General features: G+C 38.5%; 1 protein-coding gene across 12 annotated transcripts in view; it reads left to right on the plus strand.

The window, feature by feature from the left end:
- The window catches only part of ITPR2 (inositol 1,4,5-trisphosphate receptor type 2), a 499,386-nt gene that overhangs the window by 11,662 nt on the left and 467,111 nt on the right, over positions 1-20,613 (plus strand). The window lies entirely within an intron of this gene.

Here is a 20,613-nt window from a genome sequence, read left to right on the forward strand (position 1 = left end):
TGAAAAACTGTGTTAGAAGTAACGTTCTTTGTTGGTGAGGAACAGAAACCATCTCTGACCAGCTTACGGAAAGAAGGAAATTTACTGTGAGAATACTGGAGGAGCTCCAAGAAATAAAATGATGAGCTCAACAACTGAGCATCAGGAGAGGCAGGAACCTAGGGCTGCTTTGGGAATCTCAATAGCAGGACTTACTCTTTGGGTCCCATCATTTACATGACTTGAATGGAGCAATTTCTGTATTCAGTGTCCCTCTTGTTAAACTTCAGATTATGAGGTGATAGAATTTGGCCCCCTTGGATCAGGATTAATCATTTATATCCATGACGGCAAGTGGCAATGCCCAGATCTGGCTACCGGGGAAATCACTGTGAGCAGGGCTCCGATTTCTGCCTGCTGCTGGGAGTGTGGTATGGGAGAAAGAGAACAAAGATGCTGGGTGTGAGCTGGATTTCACTGCTTAGTAGGCATCTTAACAGTCAGATTTTAGTGCCTTTTAAAGTAAATTGCGATAAAATATACATAAAATTTATCATTTTGACCGTTTAAAAAGATATAATTCAGTGATATTAAGGACATTCACAATGTTGAGCAACCATCACTGCTCTGCATTTCCAGAACTTTTTTTTACTATCCCAGACAGAAACTCTGTATCCTTTAGAAAATAAATTCCCATTCTCTCCTTACCCCAGCCCCTGGTAACCTCTAGTCTACTTTCTGTCTCTATGAATTTGCCTATTCTAGGTACCATGTATAAGTGAAAACATGCAATATTCATCTGTCCTTTTGTGTGTCTGGCTTGTTTTACTTAATGTTTTCAAGGTTCATCCATGTTGCAGCACATGTTAGTACTTCATTCCTGTTTATTGAGAATACTATTCCATTGTAGACATATGATCCATTGTGTTTATCCGTTCATCAGTTGATAGGCATTTGGATTGTTTCCACTTTTTGGCTATTATGAATAATGCAGCTGTGAATATTTATGTACAAGATTTTGTATAGATATATATTTTAAAAAATTCTTTTAGGTATATACTTAGCAATGGAATTTCTGGGTCATATGATAATGCTGTTTAGCATTTCACCTTGGTCTTTCCTATGTGCTTTACCCTGTGTTACCTTTCCTTCCTCCATATAATCTTATTACATACAATATAATTTATTATCTATTGTATCCATTGTGTATCAACTGTCTACCCCGATAGACTGTAAGTTCTTTGAAGGCAGGGATCTTTTTGTTTTGCCACTGAATATCTCAAAGCGCTTGGCTCCATAAATATTAATAAATATTTGTTGCATTACCATATACGTATTTAATTTTAAAATCTCTAAGTAGCTGTTAACATCAGTTCCTCTCTGGAAAAAAGTCAATATAATGTCTCGTATTTCTTAAATACCTTGAGATCCATGGGGAATTCTTTTAAAATGGATGGGAGTTGTCACCGGGTTTATGGTGTCATTAAATCTTGCCATCATCAGTCTTTTAATAATCTGTTGTGTCATATCTCTCTACACACTCAGATCAATATGTGGTAAAGCTTACACTCTGAAAAAGTAATGTACATGGCCTTTTCTTTTTTTTGAGACTGAGTCTCACTCTGCTGTCACCCAGGCTGGAGTGCAGTGGCACAATCTTGACTCACTGCAACCTCTGCCTCCTGGGTTCAAGCAATTCTCCTGCCTCAGCCTCTGGAGTAGCTGCGACTACAGGCTCGTGCCACCATGCCCAGCTAATTTTTTTGGGTATTTTTAGTAGAGATGGGGTTTTGCCATGTTGTCCAGGCAGGTCTCTACTGGCCTTAAGTGATCCGCCTGCCTCGGCCTCCCAAAATGCTGGGATTACAGGCGTGAGCTACCACACCTGACCTACATGGCCTTTTTTTTTAATGATTTGCACGCTATAGCCACATTAAAGAAAGGTTAATATTTCTGTAAATTCAGTTTGTTTTTACGTGTTCAAAGAGTGAATTTGTAAGCATTTTGTGAAGCCATTTCTTAATTTAGGTGGGCCTTTTCTCTTAGTGGGTAGTATATTATACATCCAGGGAGACATTTTATACTTTAACTGCTATTGACAGAAAAATTTATTTAAAAAGAATTTGCTGATAAAAATGCAGCGAGTAGTTGGGGAATTTATAGTACTTTAGAAAGATAGAATAGGGCATATGACACCTTGTAATTTTCTTTTTAAAATTCAAGAATAAGTGTTTGGAAAATGATAAGCATTTAAACACAGATTAAGGAGAACAAATGGGCAGAATTTTGTTCCTCGTTAATTTATATCATATCTATTGACTAAGTCTGTTGTAATGAGCTTTGCCTTAAGCCAATTCCAAAAGATACAATATCCGGCCAATTTCTTCAAGAATTTGAAATTCTCCAGTGTTATTATTGACTCATGCTAGGAATCTTCATTGGTAGCAGTGTTACAAATGAGGACTTGTTTGAGAGTTATTTGCATATAGGACAGAGAAATAAAGTGAGAAATATAGATATGTACAAATTACAAAACAACTTGAAAAATAAAACACATATTTTGATTTCTTCTGGTTCTAACATCCTATAATGCTCTTTGCTAGATATTTAAAAATGTAATATCTTTAGAAAAGCAATTTTGAGGTGATGATACCAAGTATTATCAGAGTTTTGTTTCATTTCTATAACATCCAAACTAATCCAGTTTAAGTATATCATACCAATAAAGATAGTGACTTAAAACAAAATTCTATTACCCAAATCACCAAACACAGTTACATTAGGAATCCAAAGTAAGTTAATGATTTAAGGAACAGTTACTGTGTTTGGCTAAAGTGTTCAAGGTCATTGCTAATATCGGGGACATAACTACTTAAACATTTGCATTTCGGGTAGATCTTTGACTTCAACCATATTTTCAAAGATGATGATTTCAGTTCTGGTTCTTTACATTAGTAGGGAAGGTAAAAAAAAAAAAAGGAATTTTGTTGTACTCAGAGTCCTATACTTATGGCTAGGAATGATAAATATTAAGTGACCTTTTAAGTCAAATCAAGATTCACTGTCAGTGAAAATGTTATTAAAAACCTGACTACACTAATCCATGTGCAGGAATATTAATAAATGAGAAAAGGACTTTTATTTACCTTTCTTCCTTTATTTACCTGACAGGTCATGATTTAATAGCTGAGTTCCAATTTAAAACCCATGCGAAGAATGAGCCTCCTTTCCTGGTCAGTACAACGAAGTCATTGTTATCTGTTAGGGGAGAAACCAAATGGATCCTTTCAAAAAGTCTCAGTGGCTAAAGAATCTCTCAGAAGGTCTTTTAAAGTATTATCACATTGCAAATATAAAAGCACTTTCTTAAGAATTGGAGAATCTGAATGAAGAACTGTTTGGGTAAGTTGTCACATAGGAGTTCTGAGAGGCAGTCATTTCTTTGGCAATGGATACCCATGAAGTGATTCTATAAACATTTTCTAAAGATTAGATCAATATTTGTATTACACATTTTTTTCAAAATGGAAGTTATAATTAATCCAATAAATTCTAAACAATAACCACATTATTTAGTTTTAAACATATTTAATTGAACAAAATGCATGCTAATTTCGTTTTTGTATCATAGACTACTAGTGATTTCTCCAAATTCATTTTTCCCTTCTTCCATACTAATAGAAGTAATTGAGTTTGTGGGTACCCAGAATAAAGACCACATTTTCTAGCCTCCTTTGTAGCCAGGTGTGACCACAGGCTATACTTTGCAGTCAGGTATTTTAAGGAAGGATTTACTGCCTCCCCCACCCTCCCTCTGCCCCTACCCCATTCAACTGTTTGAAATATGGACATGGGAAAATGGCATCTTGGACGATACAGATGAGGTCAATCACTAGGGATAATAGAGCATCAAGAAATGAAACAGTTCTCCAGATGTCCTCAAATGCTGGCTCTGCTGTACATGGTCTAAAAAGATGAAACTAGGTGGGTAGACAAGAGCCGGATTATGTATTCCCTATTAGGTAATGGGAAGCTATTGAAGGATTTTGAAGCAGGAGAATGAAATAATCAGACTTTGCTCTAGAAAAATCAGTCAGTGGTAAAAAGGAGGAATAGAAAAAGGCTGAAAATGGCAGGCAGAGGAGGAATTGATACACAGCAGCCTGCACCAAACAGCTGTAGTGGGGCTGAAAAGCAGCTTGTCAGCAGAAGCACTGAAGGGACAGTATCTTTGTTTAGTGTTTCACTTTAGGCCTAGAAAAGATGTATGAATTAAGATAGTCACCACTGCTATTGAGGCTTTATTAGTTTTGAAACTGAGCATACAGATTTGAAGTTTCTCTTTTGTTTGCTCACATTTGAATAACATGTCATTACACCCAGCATTATCACAGGCTTTTCAGGTTTCTGAGATACAAACGTCATCTTGTGTCGTTTCTCCTTCCTCTAGCTCTGTGCTTTGTTCGTACTGCCCTTTTTTTTTTTTTTTTTTTTTGAAAGGGACTCTCGGTCTGTCGCCCAGGCTGGAGTGCAGTGGCGTGATCTCGGCTCACTGCAACCTCCGCCTCCCGGGTTCAAGTGATTCTCCTGCCTCAGCTTCCCCAGTAGCTGGGACTACAGGTGCATGCCACCATGCCCGGCTAATTTTTTTGTATTTTTTAGTAGAGATGGGGTTTCACCGTGTTAGCCAGGATGGTCTTGATCTCCTGACCTCGTGATCCGCCCACCTTGGCCTCCCAAAGTGACCTTTTTCACCTTTATAGTTACACAGACATTCTGAGTTCCCTTTCGCCACCGAGCCTTTTTACGTGCTTTTCCCTCTGTCTGGTCAATTTCCCATCTTACCTGCACACCTCTCACCTGTTTATTATGTGGATTTCCAGCTCTCTGACTCATCTGTAGTGAACTGTTCCTGATCTCACAGACTATGTGAGGCCCCTTTACTATATACTCAGATAGCACCATATTCTTTTCCTTCACAAAACTTACCGCAATTATAGTTTTAATTTTGCTTCTATTTTTGTGAATATTGGATTATGTTTGTTTCACCCACTATACTTTAAACTCTGTAAGGGCTGTGACTATGTCTGGCTTTGCTAATAATCATGTCCTCAGGTCTTTCACGATGTCTGTCACATAGTAGATACTCAAGAAGTATGTTGAGGGAATGAAAAATGCTTTAGCATATAGTTAACATGGGCTTTTGGTTCCGACAAACCTGGTTTTATATGATGACTCCACTCTCTCATGGTGTGATCTTCAGAAGTTATTTAATACTGAACACATCAGTTTCCTTATCTGTAAAGCAGGATTATTGTCCAGTTTGTAGTATCACCATGACGTTAATGGCAACTAACATATGTAAAACACTTAGTAAGTGTCAGGCTCATAGCATCAGATACCTAAAGTATTAAATACATGGAAGCTATTATTATTTATATTATTAGTAGTATATCTGAAAAATCAGCATGAGTTTCTTTTTGGAAGCTTGGCTAAGTTAATATTATATTGATGTTAAAAAGTTCTGCTGTATTATGTTTATATCATTTTGCAGTACACCTTTTTTTTTTTTTTTTTTTTTTTTTGAGACGGAGTCTTGCTCTGTCACCCAGGCTGGAGTGCAGTGGCGTGATCTCAGCTCACTGCAAGCTCTGCCTCCTGGGTTCACACCATTCTCCCGCCTCAGCCTCCCGAGTAGCTGGGACTACAGGCGTGTGCCACCACGCCCGGCTAATTTTTTGTATTTTTAGTGGAGGTGGGGTTTCACCGTGTTAGCCAGGATGGTCTCGATCTCCTGACCTCGTGATCCACCCGCCTCAGCCTCCCAAAGTGCTGGGATTACAGGTGTAAGCCACCGCGCCGGCCACAGTACACCTGTTTTTAAGCTGTTATTTGTTTAGTAGGCTGTTCAAAGGCATATTGCCTTATCTATTATTTATTTTGGTTTTGGACTTTTTTTTTCTCCCTTACTTTGATAATGCACGCTACTCAATTGCAGGTAGTTATATTTATCTTTTGTTACTGGTTTGATGCATGCTATCCTTTTGATGTAATGCAAACACCTGAACTACATCAACATTAATAATAACCTTAGAATTGCTTAGCATATATTTACAATATCTTCCTTGACTAGAATTTTCAACTTTTTAAATGTTTTAAAACCAGCGTGTTATTTTAGTTGCTAATATTTCATCCCGATTAGAACATAGTAATAGAAAGAAACAATTTAGTTTTATTTTTTGAGATTAAAAACAAGTGTTTGTTTTGGAACCATTAGAATATCTTTTGCATGTTTTCATTGGACAGCTGGTGCTACTATCCCTTCTCTGAGATTTCCTTTTTTTTTGAGACTGAGTCTTACCGTGTCACCCAGGCTAGAGTGCAGTGGCACAATCTTGGCTTACTGAAACTTCTGCCTCCCAGGTTCAAGTGATTCTCCTGACTCAGCCTCCTGAGTAGCTAGGGACTAGAGGTGTGCACCATCATGCCTGGCTAATTTTTGGTGGAGATGAGGTTTCACCATGTTGGCCAGGATGGTCTCAAACTCCTGACCTCAACTGATTCACCCGTCTCGGCCTCCCAGAGTGCTGGGATTACAGGCATGAGCTACTGTGCTTAGAGTCCCATTCTATTGGCTAAGAATTCTGATTAAACTTCTGTGACTGTTAGAGGAATTGGCAAAAACACTTATCTAGTTTGGATAATTAGCCATTTTACAGATAAACAAATTTGTTTAGGAAAATCTTGTCAAATTTTAAATAGTAACTAATCAAATTATCATGCTTACTTCTCTTGTAAGTATTAATGATTTTTATACAAGTCATTGGGATTGAAAAGGTATAAAGAGTGTATTTTATTTCTGCTTCTTAGATTTACCTAATGAATAAAAATTATTCAGGCCCTACCCTTCTTTTAATTGTACCATAAAAGGAGATTTTACTGTTTATTGGAAACTTAGTATATACGTGTATACAAATTATTGGAAAACCTTTTAAAAAATTAAAGCATTAAAAAACACTTTGAAGAATAAACCACTTTATAAACTCTTATTTGAAAATTTCTCTGTGAGAAAATATTTCTTTTTAGCTAACATAAATTCTTGATGGTGAAGTCTGAGCTAGTTTGCTATTTCTAGGGATTCTGGAGTACCTGGTGGTGGAGTAGAGCTTGCAAAGTGCCACACTCCAGGATGTGATAAAGAACTGGTGTATCTATTTTGTAATTTTTAATTTATTTTTATTTTTAATTTTGAAATTCATTCCTTCAACAGAACTTGTGTAACTGAAGACACTAGTTTTATTTCTAAGTTTATTACACTTAGTTTTATTAGTTAGGGTGCTTTTTGGTTGCAAAAGTGAGAAAACCCAACCCAAGCAATTTTCACCCCAAAAGAGAACCTTGTGATTAAGGTAACTGAGAAATCTTGGCATAATCTCCTGGGTTCCTTCATTCTGCGGCGTCATCAGCATTAGTCCTGCCCTTGCGCAGGTCTTTTGTTTATGGCATGGCTGCTATCCGCCGCAGCCTTACCTCTGTCCTCTTACACCAGAGCTGAAAAGAGTGCCTCATTCCCCTAAACTCCAGAAAAAAACACTATGGTTATTACTGTTGCAATGGCTGGCTCGATGATGGTCCAGCTGCTCTGATGGCAAAGGTGACGTCATCACGAGTGGGAGAAGAGCAGTTCTCCATTCTTCATGTAGGGCTCTGTTGCCAGAGGAAGGACAGTGGATGATGGATAGGCGGAGACAACACATGTACACTGTGGCCAAATAAAATCACCCCTTTACCTTCACGAAGCCACATTTCCTAAGTCCTTACAAGCAGGATATAAAAATTGGAAGCCTTTAATGATTTTGGTATTTATACTATTCTTATTTCCAGTTCATTGTTCTGGGGCTTTATTTTAGGACTCTTTCAGGTGGCGTACACTTCCTGATGGAAAGAATTATCCGAGTCCTTTTACATGCCACAAAGCCTCAATGCTCTGGTCTGGTCTAAACTTCACCTTGACATCAGCTAATGAAAAAAAGGATTCTAAGGAAATCAAGGATGGGGGTAATGGTGAGGGGTCAAAGAGGAAAGGCAGCAGTTTGGTGTGGCTAAATTATACCTCAGTAATGCTGCTACGAGATTTAAAAAGGGAGGGGAGTTTCTGAAACAAACTTCCCAAATAAGCACATTATTCAGAATCACAGAACTTTGATAAATGAATCTCATTCATGAAAGCATATGTTTATGAATATTTCTCACAGTAAATTTGTGAATATTCCCACTTTTAGCTTAGATGCAAGTAGCTTATCTTGTGTCTATGAATAATTGTGGCTCTTTATGTGTACACAATAAGCATGAATTAATAATTATTGTGATAGAGATGAACACAAAGCAAGGTGTTATATAAGCAGGGTTTAAAATTTTCAAAATTTAAAATGTAAAATTTAAAAGTAAGGAATTGTTAATTTAGATCTCAGAAATTAGAAAATCTTACTGCTAAAATGCTTTTTATTAAAAATTCCCCAGTAAAACAAATATAATTTATTTTATGCTACAACTAAATATGAATTATAATTAATAATTAACATAATATTTGAAATGTGATCTTTATGTAACTTTTTTGAAAAGTCAAAGTAAGCTTTTTGCATTCTTAAAAGTCAGTATCTTCAACTCATTTTTGTTTCTTCTGTTTTAAGTATTTAAAACTCAGGTCCATGTTGTACTATTGAAGACATTGGTTGGTTATGACATGACTATCTAGAAAATCAAATTTAATTTCAAAGTTAAAGTCAAATCATTGAATAAATAGATGTTTGATAGTGGCTTTTTAAAGGCAGTGTTGTTTGCAGAGAGAGCTGCTCAAGCCCTTGGGTCTGAATTCTGTTCTGTCCTGAAGAAATTCTGAGAAATTGAAAACATCATTTAACGTCTGAATTAAATTCTTCATCTTTATATTGGGAGTACTGATAACACTTCTCTTGTGTTCCTCAGTGGTCCTTTGGAGTTAAGAAATGACATTATACGTGTTTGAGTATCTGGAAAGCTGTAAGCTGTAAGCTGTACTGGTACAGCTAGACATTTAAAAATTAGTATTAGGTTTTTTTTTTTGAGACGGAGTCTCGCTCTGTCGCCCAGGCTGGAGTGCAGTGGTGCAATCTCAGCTCACTGCAAGCTCCGCCTCCCGGGTTCACGCCATTCTCCTGCCTCAGCCTCCCGAGTAGCTGGGAGTACAGGCGCCTGCCACCACGCCCGGCTAATTTGTTTGTATTTTTAGTAGAGACGAGGTTTCACTGTGTTAGCCAGGATGGTCTCGATCTCTTGTCCTCGTGATCTGCCCGCCTCGGCCTCCCAGAGTGCTTGGGATTACAGGCGTGAGCCACCGCATCTGGCCGTATTAGGTTTTTTTTAAAATGGTAAAATCATAAGGTTACCTAAACCTATTTATTAGCAGGAATTGAATCATATGACACATTTTAGTGCCAATGGATTATTTTTCTATATTTCTTTACTTTTTTTTTTTTTTTTTGAGATGGAGTCTTGCTCTGTTGCCCAGGCTAGAGTGCAGTGGGATGAGCTCGGCTCACTGCAACCTCTGCCTCCCGGGATGAAGTGATTCTCCTGCCTCAGCCTCCCGAGTAGCAGGGACTACAGGTGTGTGCCACCATGCCCAGCTAATTTTTTGTATTTTTAGTAGAGACGGGGATTCGCCATGTTGGCCAGGCTGGTCTTGAACTCCTGGCCTCAAGTGATCTGCCCCTTGGCCTCCCAAAGTGCTGGGATTACAGGTTTGAGCCACCACGCCCGGCCCTAGATTTCTTTTTTTTTTTTTTTTTTTTTCAGACGGAGTCTTGCTCTGTCGCCCAGGCTGGAGTGCAGTGGTGCGATCTTGGCTCACTGCAAGCTCCGCCTCCGGGGTTCACGCAATTCTCCTGCCTCAGCCTCCTGAGCAGCTGGGACTACAGGTACCCGCCACCACGCCCGGCTAATTTTTTTTTTTTTTTTTTTGAGACAGAGTCTTGCTGTCGCCCAGGCTGGAGTGCAGTGGCGTCATCTCGGCTCACTGCAGGCTCTGCCCCCCGGGTTCATGCCATTCTCCTGCCTCAGCCTCCCAAGTAGCTGGGAGTACAGGCGCCTGCCAGGGTGGTCTCGATCTCCTGACCTCGTGATCCGCCCGCCTTGGCCTCCCAAAGTGCTGGGATTACAGGCGTGAGCCACCGCGCCCAACCAATTTTTTGTATTTTTTAGTAGAGATGGGGTTTCACCGCGTTAGCCAGGATGGTCTCAATCTCCTGACCTCGTGATCCGCCTGCCTCAGCCTCCCAAAGTGCTGGGATTACAGGCGTGAGCCACCAGGCCCTAGGTTTCTATACTTTGAAAAGCAGAACAACGTTTCCTCTTCAGCAGTGATGCAAATAGGAAGAAAATGTTGAATTAGTTTCATATCCGGGTATTTTCTTGATTTTATTTTGTGTTTATTGATGAAGAAACATATTTGGAAAATAGAAATAATTTAAGTTCTATACAAAATTAAACATCTTGTTTTAGGCAGTCATTTTAAAACTACACTCCAAATATCTGACTACAATTCAGCAGGTCTGTCATGATATTTGGAGTGTCATTAGAGTATCCTTCTGTTTTTTGTTTTGTTTTTGTTTTTTTTTTTTTTGTAACTTAAAACACAGGAGAGGAGATGAGACATGGATTTAAACTTCATTGTTTGTTTAAAAAAACAGAACAGACCAGGTGTGGTGGCTCATGCCTGTAATGCCAGCATTTTGGGAGGCTGAGGCAGGAGGATTGCTTGCGCCCAGGAGTTTGAGACCAGCCTGGGAAGCATAGTGAGATCCTGTCTATAAAAATAAATAAATAAATGAAACCAAACAAAAAATGAAACTGGTCTAGCTGTTTCTTCAAACTCCAGCGGCATTCAGGGAAGTTAAAGGGTGAAATACTAAACACAATTATGTGTCTAAGTCAAGATGTCCATACATGAAAGGAATGTAACATTAAGGGAGAGAAAATAAAACAGTTCCTATCACATCCTTTTTGTTCCTGTTTTTAAATCCCAAGTCCTTTAAAGAAAACTTCTGCTGCTTAGCAAGTCTTTAGGCAACGCTTGGAATGCTCATGCAGAGACTGGCCCAGCGACAGCCCTGGACTGCCAAGTTCTTGGAATCGAGACAGTCAGGGAAGAGGCTTTTGATTGGTGTGTGAAAGGAAGGGAGGCTGAATGTCTGAGCCGGGCTGTGCTGAGCAGAAGGGAAGTAGGAAAAAGGTTGGGCACAGGGACAATAGTGAGTCCCCACTTTATGGCTTTTTTTACATTTCAAACATTGAATAAAGCAGGTAACTGATGAGATGTCATTTCACTGATTTAACACTGAAATATAGGACACTATGAAAAAAAAGCTATAAGGATTTGAGGCAACCATTCACTGTAGGAACTATCCACAAAATTACTTTATAAGAAAACTAAAAAAGGAATGGGGTAGTGCTACTGGCAATACTAAATCTCCTTCCAGAGTGAACCTTTCAGTCATGTGCCCATCACAGACCTTCTTCAGACTAGACAAAAGCAAGGGCAAAGTGAGATTGCGGAAGTTATTTTATTCTTTTATGATTTAGGATAAGTCTTACTTCCCCTGGCAGGAGATGCCATCATCTTGTGTGGATGTGGCCTTTCAGTGACAAAGCCCTTAGTGTACAATCCAGAAACAACACACAGTTGAAGAATTGTTTGTCTTCTAATGGATGTATTTTTCCATGTAATTTATAATTATGAATGGCATTATGACTTAATGTGCAAAGCTAAGAAAACTGAAAAAAGAAAAGCTGAAATCTGTATTGGAGTGTGGGAAAGAGGGAGTCTATTATTAAATCTACGCTCGTTATTTATAGCATGCCCAACAGGATAAGGTAACTATGGAGGTTTGTCTCTCTCATGATTAGGTTTGGTTGGAAATCATCAGATTAGCAAGGCCATCAAGCCGTAAGAACGGCTGCTAAACTACTCCCCCAACCCCCGCCAAGCCCCTGAAAACCAGTTGAAAATATTTTGGGTAAGTTTTACTCAAAATGTCTTTAAAACCTGACATTATAAAAGAGAGTGAGAAAGGCAGATGTGGATAGAAGGTCATACACACTTGGGGAGAATTGGTAAAATCTTACCAAAATGTCAAATGAGATTGCCTGTTCCTAGGGAGATATTTCATAGGGAAGAGTGAGGTAGTGGGTACCTGGAGAATATGGATCAGTGAATTATTTGGGCAGGTTAAAAAAATTCATTGTGTACATTTGATTACATAACCTTCAGTTTCATTCCACAGAATAGCTGAAGGTTGAGAAATAAGTTGTTTTGCATTGAAAAGGAATCTACTTTTGGGAGTCTATAAGTAGGAACAGCCAGACCATAAGCCACTGAGTCACATTCTTAGGGGACGTTTAGGGACAAAATAATTATAATGAAATTAGCTGCTGTTTAGACATCTCTGGAAGGCATTTTTTGAATAAGGAAAAGCAGCAGCCCTGGTTCCTGTTTTTCCTTTTAACCAGAGAGGAATCTGATCAGTATCAGTTTAGAAGAAAACTATTTTGCAGATGAGAGGAGATGCCTTTCCTTTTGGGTCCAGGAAGTGCAGGGATGAAACATATGCTTCAAAAGGAATCAGAAAGTAGAGACTGAGATGTTCACCACCCACTCAAATGAAGGGCAGAATACAGGTGGTTAAGACTCCAGTTGTTAGCTGTTAGTTTTGTTTTCATAGGAAAAAGGATTATTAAAGGAGTTAACCTCATAACGTATTGTAAAGGCGTGTAGTATTTCTGTGAAATGCCTGTTGAATAGAGTGTGTTCTCTTTGAACACACCTCTGTGTTAGAGTTAAGAGATCAGAATTTCCATAATCATTTTGAGACATATTGATGCCACGTTATGCTTATGCTTTAAGAGTTTTTCTTAATGTTTTCTGGGGTCATAGGTGCCTTTAAGAGTCTGAGAAAATTTTTTGTGCAGCTTTCCATTACTATGCCTAACCACAAGATTTTACATATATTTGAGGGTCTTCAAGATTCCTTGAAAGCTATCCCTTGGACCCAAGCTTGGACCCAAGCTTGGGAGTACTTGTGCTAACATGCAATAATGGCTCTAACATTAAAATTTAAGCTGTAGATTTGGTCTGTCATGTACACTGCTTTATCCCCAGTGCCTAGAACAGTGCGTGGTTCATAATCAACACTCAATAAATATTTGTTGAATGAATAAATCAATGACAAAATGAACATTTTATTTTTTAGTATGTGGCAAGTATGGATTTTTTGGGTTACTTGTACTTTATTAGTTCTTTACTAGCTGTGTGACCTTCATGGCTACATTTACTTCTACTGAAAGGAACAGAAACCCAAATAAGCAAAATAGAAGCTGGATGGTTTGCATTGCTGGGAAGTTCAAGAGAGGGATCTGGCTTTAGGTACAACTGGAACCAAGGGCTCCATTGATGACACCAGGATTTTGCCTCTCTTTCTTGGCTTCTCTCCTTCTTGTAGGCTTTGTTCTCTGGCAGATTTTTTCCCAGCCATGGTGGTGAAGAATGGTTTCTAGGCCTACACTTTTCCTCATGGTGCTTGATTTTAGAAGGAAGTAGAACCTGTGTGGCATATGTGCCTTTGTAAAAGCACTTTGGCCCTGCTTGGGTTAAGTACTTGTTCTTTGGATCAAGAACTGTGTCTGGGGGTAATGGGAGAGAAAGAAGCCAACTTAGTTAGGTCTCATACCTTTCCTTGGGTGGTGGAGGACTTCCTTTGGTTCTTCATGCCATGTTTAAGAGTTGTACTTGGGAAAGAGAAATCTCTAAAAGGGAAAGAAAAAGACTAAACTGTAACTGATATCCATGGCACCTTTCGTGAATAGTTTAATTTGGGGTTGATATTATGGTCTTAAGATGTCAGCAGGTCCATTGAATGTCCCTTACCAAGCAACTGGTTTTCTGGGTGGTATCACCAAAGGCACTTACATTCTGAAAGTAAAGACTGTCTTTCTTGCAGAATTTTTAATAATTAGGAGAATAAATACCAACATATGTACAAAAAAAACAACAACTAGGAGAGCATTATAGGAATCTTGTGAAACCTGCTGTAAATCACGGAGAGCTGCTGTCTTCAGACTACAGAGGCAGTGATTTGGATTCCCCACATGTGACATTGTGTTCCAGCTTTGACTTCTCACCTACCCTCTGATGCCTGCAGCAGGACATTGGCATGGACTGAACACATTGTGCTTGGCTGGGTTCATAAGTAGAATCAGTGCAGGTTGATTCTGGGTGGGAAAGGAAATACTTTGCAATGTATGGGTATTGTTGAAATCCTTTCCTATGTGTTTTGTTTTATTAAAGTGGAACATAGAATCAATGACTAAGATTTCAAATGACTACAATTTCAATTATTATTTTTTGACATATATTTCATTTAACATGGATTTTTGAACAATGAATATATATATATCTTCTTTTTTGTTTTTTTTGAGACAGAGTCTTGCTCTGTTACCCAGGCCAGAGTGCAGTGGTGCAATCTCGGCTCACTGCAACCTCCACCTCCCAGGTTCAAGTGATTCTCAGGCCTTAGCCTCCTGAGTAGCTAAGATTACAGGTGTGCACCACCATGCCTGGCTAATTTTTGTATTTTTAGTAGAGATGAGGTTTCACCGTGTTGGCCAGGCTGGTCTAATAGTGCATATATATATATTTCTTAAAGAGAAGAGGGATATTTTCTTTGTATAATATTTGTGAAATTTTGAGAATAACACCCTTAGGGTGATTCAAATGCATTTAAATCTTTCACATGTATTTTGATAAATTAAGATGGTTGCAATGGGCTGGGCATGGTGGCTCATACCTGTAATCCCAGCACTTTGGGAGCCCGAGGCAAGAGGATTGCTTGAGCAAACGTGCTTGAGACCAGAGTGGGAAACGTGGCGAAACCCTGTCTCTACAAAAAGACAAAAATTACCCAGGCATGGTGGCAAGTGCCTGTAGTCCCAGCTACTACCACTCAGTAGTTCCAGATCCTTATCCTGAAATTCTTTTCATGTTTAGTAACGAAATGTGAACTTACCCAGAATATTCCCACACATTTATTCTTTTCTTTCCCCTTAAGACGTAGTGAAGGGATTCAACTAGAAGGTAATGTGGTACTTGACACACAGTGGGTGGTCAGTTATACTTGTTTAAAAAAGGATGAGTGAATATAAATTAATGTGTAACAAACAGTGTACTGTAAGAGTAGAGGGTAACCACAGTCTCTTGTTTTTTTTTTTCAAGCTTTTTCTATGTCTTATTTTTTCCTATTAAAAATCATGTTTGGATAACATTTTCCACCAAGAAGTTGAGTACATTCATATTTGCTGAACTCAGTAAGTGAATATTCAGTGTTTACTCCGTGCCAGGCAGGGTCTAGTTTTCGGACTCTGAATTACTTAACTGCACTATATTTATGGTCATTACTATATTTCCATATATAATTCCACTCCAAAATCAATATAACAGCTCTCAAAAAAGAGCAACTGTTTGTATCTCCTCTGAAATTTCCTGCTGTGCTCCCTAGTTGGGAGATTGATAGCTTTTGAGAAACATATTTATGGACCCTCACTTTTCTTACCTGGATTGCTGTGCTAGTTTCCAAAGTGGTCTTCCCACTTCTGTCTCTCTCTTCCCCACCAGTCTATCTATTCTCAACCCAGCAGCCAGAGGGATCTTTTTAGAAATAAACCAGATCACGTTGAGCTACCTGCGCTCCCAATGCTCCCATCTCACTCAGAATGGAAACCAGAGTGTTTCCTATGACTTGGGAGGCCCTGCAGGTCTGGCCTTCCATTCCTTAATGGTTCAGATGTCCTTGCCAATCACTTACCTCCTTCCTGGCTCCTGCCAGCCATATTAGCTTCCTTGCAGGTCTTGGAACATGCTGAACATGGTCCCACTGTAGAGTCGTTGCCCTGGCTATTCCCTCTGCCTGGAATGCAGTTCTTCTGCATGTCTCCCTCACCTTCTTTAAGTCTTTTTACCCTGGGTTTTTTTTTTTTTTTTTTTTTGAGATGGAGTTTCGTTCTTGTTGCCCTGGCTGGAGTGCAATGGCGTGATCTCAGCTCACCGCAACTTCTACCTCCTGAGTTCAAGCGATTCTCTTGCCTCAGCCTCCCGAGTAGCTGGGATTACAGGTGCCTGCCACCACGCCCGGCTATTTTTTTTTTTTTTTTTTTTTGTATTTTTAGTAGAGACAGGGTTTCACCATGTTGGCCAGGCTGGTCTTGAACTCCTGACCTTGTGATCCACTCACCTTGGCCTTCCAAAGTGCTGGGATTACAGGTGTGAGCCACGGTGCCCGGCCAGTTTTACCGTGTTTTATGTTTCCTTTTTTCTATAGTGTTTATCCCTTAGCATGCTATGTAATTTATGGATTTACTATGCTTATTGCTTGTGATTTGTCTCCTCCCCATTCCCTCCTGGAAGAGTATTAGTTTTGTTTGCTCTTAGATCAAGCCTGGCACAAAGTAGCTGGTCAGTAAATATTTGTGGAATGAATACATTTCTTTGTGAAGATATTTAAATTCATTTTTTTCTGAAGTGACTATCTTACTGGTGAACTTCTTTCAACAATTAAGCAGTAATATATAATGATGATGAAAATGGCGATAGCTAATCATTATTGAGTATGTACTTGGTGTCAGGTGTTGAATAAATAACATTAATAATGATGATAATGATGGCTAACCTTTATTGCATATAACTTTGTACTGAGCATTTTGCTTTATTAAATCAGTTAATTTTAAAATAAACCCTATGAGGTTAGTACTATTATTATCTCAATTTTGTAGTTAGGCCAGAGAAACAACTTTCCCAACATCACAGATTTAGTATGGAAAAGATACAATTGTGATATTAGACTCTTAAATAGAAAAATATATTGTTAAATTTATATTTTCCCATTTTAGTCCTATTAGGTTACAAACCAGTATGTCTCTTTACAAATTTTTATTTGTGGTCATGACCACTGTCTGAAGGATTAGGGATTAGAATTAGGGATCTCTGGCCTGGTGCGGTGGTTCACGCCTGCATTCCCAGCACTTTGGGAGGCTGAGGTGGGTGGATCTCTTGAGCCCAGGAGTTCAAGACCAGCCTAGGCAACATGGCAAAACCCCGCCTCTACTAAAAATACAAAAATTAGCCAGGTGTGGTGGTGCATGCCTGTAGTCTCAACTAATAGGGAGGCTGAAGTGGGATGATTGCTTGAACAGGGAGGTCAAGGTTGTAGTGAGCCGAGATTGCAGCACTGCATTCCAGCCTGGGTGACAGAGAGAGAGCTTGTCTCAAAATAAATAAATAAATAAATAAAATAAATAGGAGTCTGTTTTATTTAGAGATAAATTCATTATCTATTATTAATTATAAATTCTACTTTAAGAGTACTACTATTTCTGCCTCCAGGGGTTGGAAAAAATATCCAGCCTATAAGCGAGGGAAATGATTTAATTTAATGCGTACAGATGTAGCTCTTTTCAGCCATCAGACTTTTCTGCTTGTTTTTATTTCCTTTTGATTTTACCCTTGGTTTGCTCAGCTTTCAGAGGTCATGTGGGTTGCTTCATTATTTTCGGGTAAGGACTTACTCACTCCCTCCCAGAAAGAGAGGTCTCTGCACTTTAATTAAAATTCTCCAGAAGAAGGTATATCTGTCATTCTAGCCACAATTAGTCCCTTGCCAGTAACCTAAATAAATCTGAGAATATTTTCTTTGTGCACAGAAATGTCTTAAAAGAGGGATTGTATGCCCATTGATTCCATCCATACCAATTAAAAGTGTGAATTTGGAATGACAACTGTATTTTTTTTCTAAAACCCATGTTTATTCACATTTAGCCAATGTTAAACGTTGGAAGCTGTGTCTGAAGGAATCACCTGGGAATGGGAAGTTGTTTTGTTTTTTAGCTTTTCCCTTTTCTGGTAGTTCTCAGAAAGATTCTATTTACTAGTTGACTCAGAAACAACAGTCATCTGCTTGTAACTTTCACAAGGTAACTTAAAATTATTTCTTTATTTTTTATTTATATATAATAGTTGCACATATTTTGGGAGTACATGTGATATTTTGTTACCTGTATATAATGTGTAATGATCAGATTTACAGCCTCCAAGTTTCTGGTAGTATGAGTCTAGTTTCTCATGCTGTAATGATTGTGGGAATTGGTCTACAGTTGCCCGAGGTTTTTCTGGCCAGGGAAGTTCTCTTGCCAACTATTTCCTCCTAGGAATGTTTCTCTTTTATGTCTGATCAGTCAGGAAGTGGTAGTTGGTTCTCATGTTCATCTCTTTTTGAAGAAGGAGGCATAAAGGAACAGGGAAGAGGCAGGTCCTTAGGCTACAGAGCGAATCACTGACTGCATTGTAGCGTGAAGATTTCAAAGGAAAAAAATGTTTTGGCTAACTGATGTTCTGTTCTGTCTAGGAGCTCTTACTAACTGGATTATTTTTGGAGGTCTCCTCTAGCCATCCACTTGTAGAATATGTAATTAAATGTTACTTTATGGTTTGCTGAGGGTATGAGCCAAGGACAAACAGCTATATCATTATTACATACTTGCTCCATCTTTCCTACCTATAATCTTTCTTTCTGCTATATCATCACTTACCTCATTTTGTCTTCTGCAGTTTGTTTTCTTTACCTTTAAAATATCAATGGATTCATTTAACATTTTTTTTTTGCACTTACTATATGCCAGTCACTGTGCTGGGTATTGAGGAGATAAAGATTAAAAATATACTGTACTGTCCCCAAGGAGCTCATTGTTTATTGGAGACATGTAGTTAGAGGTATCATACAATAAGATAACAGCTTGAAGTATAATACAATACAATAATAGCATGTCAAATATGGTGGGATCATAGGAGACCCTAAGCCTCTGGAGGATGGGTGAGTGTGGGGTTTTTAGTTAAACATAAGTTCAGTGTAAGCCAAGATAATAATAGTTTTTTAAAAGCCAAAACTGTAAATTTAGGCTATATTTTAGAAATAGAATGGGGATATGAAAACCATATAATCTGAAAACAGTTGAGGAAACTGGTATGTTAATATTCCATATATGCTCAAAAAGAATATATTTTCTATTTTATGTATGTCTATTAGATCAGGCTTGTTGATTACAGGTTTCAAAGCTTATATCCTTACAAATTTTGTCAGTTTGCCCTTTCAGTAATTAAGCAGTGTGTTGAAATCTCCCACTAAGATAGTGTATTGTTAATTTCTCCCTGTAGTTTTGTAAATTATGTTTATTTTGAGGCTGTTACATATACATTTAGAATTTGTATATCTTAAAGCAGTGAAACACTTCTCATGATGTAATGGCTCTCTTTATTCTGAATAAAGCTTTTTTCTCTTTTTTTGATTTTTCTGTTATGTATATATAGATATCTATGTATATCTATCTGTATATCTATATCTATATCTATATATAGATATATATATATCTCCTCTGCAGTTTGTTGAGAAACATTCCTAGGAGGAAATAGTTGGATATGTATATTAATTTAAAGAGACAGAGTCTCACTATGTGGCCCAGGCTGGTCTTGTACTCCTGAGCTCAAATGCTCCTCCTGCCTCGGCCTCGCAAAGTGCTAGCATTACAGGCATGAGCCAACATACCTGCCCTATTTGTCTGATATTATCACTGCTACTATACTTTTCTGTTTTAAAAATTATTTTTATTTTTTTTTTAGAGACAGGGTCTTGTTCTGTTGCCCAGGCTGGAGTGCAGTGACATGATCATAGCTGCTTATAGCCTCCACTTCCCAGGCTCAACTGATCCTCCCTCCTCAGCCTTTGAGTAGCTGGGTGCATGCAATATGCCAGGCTAATTTTTAAATTTTTTGTAGAGACGGGGTCTTGCAATGTTGCCCAGGCTGATCTTTAACTCCTTGCCTCAAGTGAGCCTCTCACCTCACCTTCCCAAAGCACTGGCATTACAGGCATAAGCTACCACCCCTGGCCCATACCTTCCTTTGGTTAGTATTTTCCTGCTTCGTTTTGTTCTGTCCTTATATTCTAGGTATGACTCTTGTAAATAGCCTATGGCTATTTTTTTAATCCAACTACAAAATCTAGCTTTTTTTTTTTTTTAACATGAAGTATTTTTATTTTGTTAAATCCTTACAGCAGTTTCATTTTGCAGATGAGAATGCTGAGGCCCAGAGTTTAAACAATTTGTCCAAAGTTATACAGTGAGTAACTGGCAAAGAACTGGCATCTGCAGTCTGACTTTTGGCACATGTACAACCAATACCAGAGTTTATTATCTCTATTGTCCAGAGGAAAAAACTAGGGGTATCTTAAAATCTCTTGACATCTCTAGTTAGCGCCTGATGACTGAGAGAGAGGTCAGGGCCTGAGAACCAATGATACAAAGACCCAGAGGGATCTATTTTAATTCTTCTTCATTTGAGTAGAGAGAGACAGGCATCCTCCAAAGCAAACCCAACCCTAGGGTGACATCAAGGAAGGTAGCAGTAGGTGGTATGGTCAGCATCTTGGTTCCAGGCATAATGCCAATCATATCATATCTATCATCATCCTTATGGAGGAACCGAAGCCCAGAGAGATG

This window comes from Pan troglodytes, chromosome 10 (assembly GCF_028858775.2).
Source record: "Pan troglodytes isolate AG18354 chromosome 10, NHGRI_mPanTro3-v2.0_pri, whole genome shotgun sequence".
In the NCBI taxonomy this organism is placed as follows: domain Eukaryota; kingdom Metazoa; phylum Chordata; class Mammalia; order Primates; family Hominidae; genus Pan; species Pan troglodytes.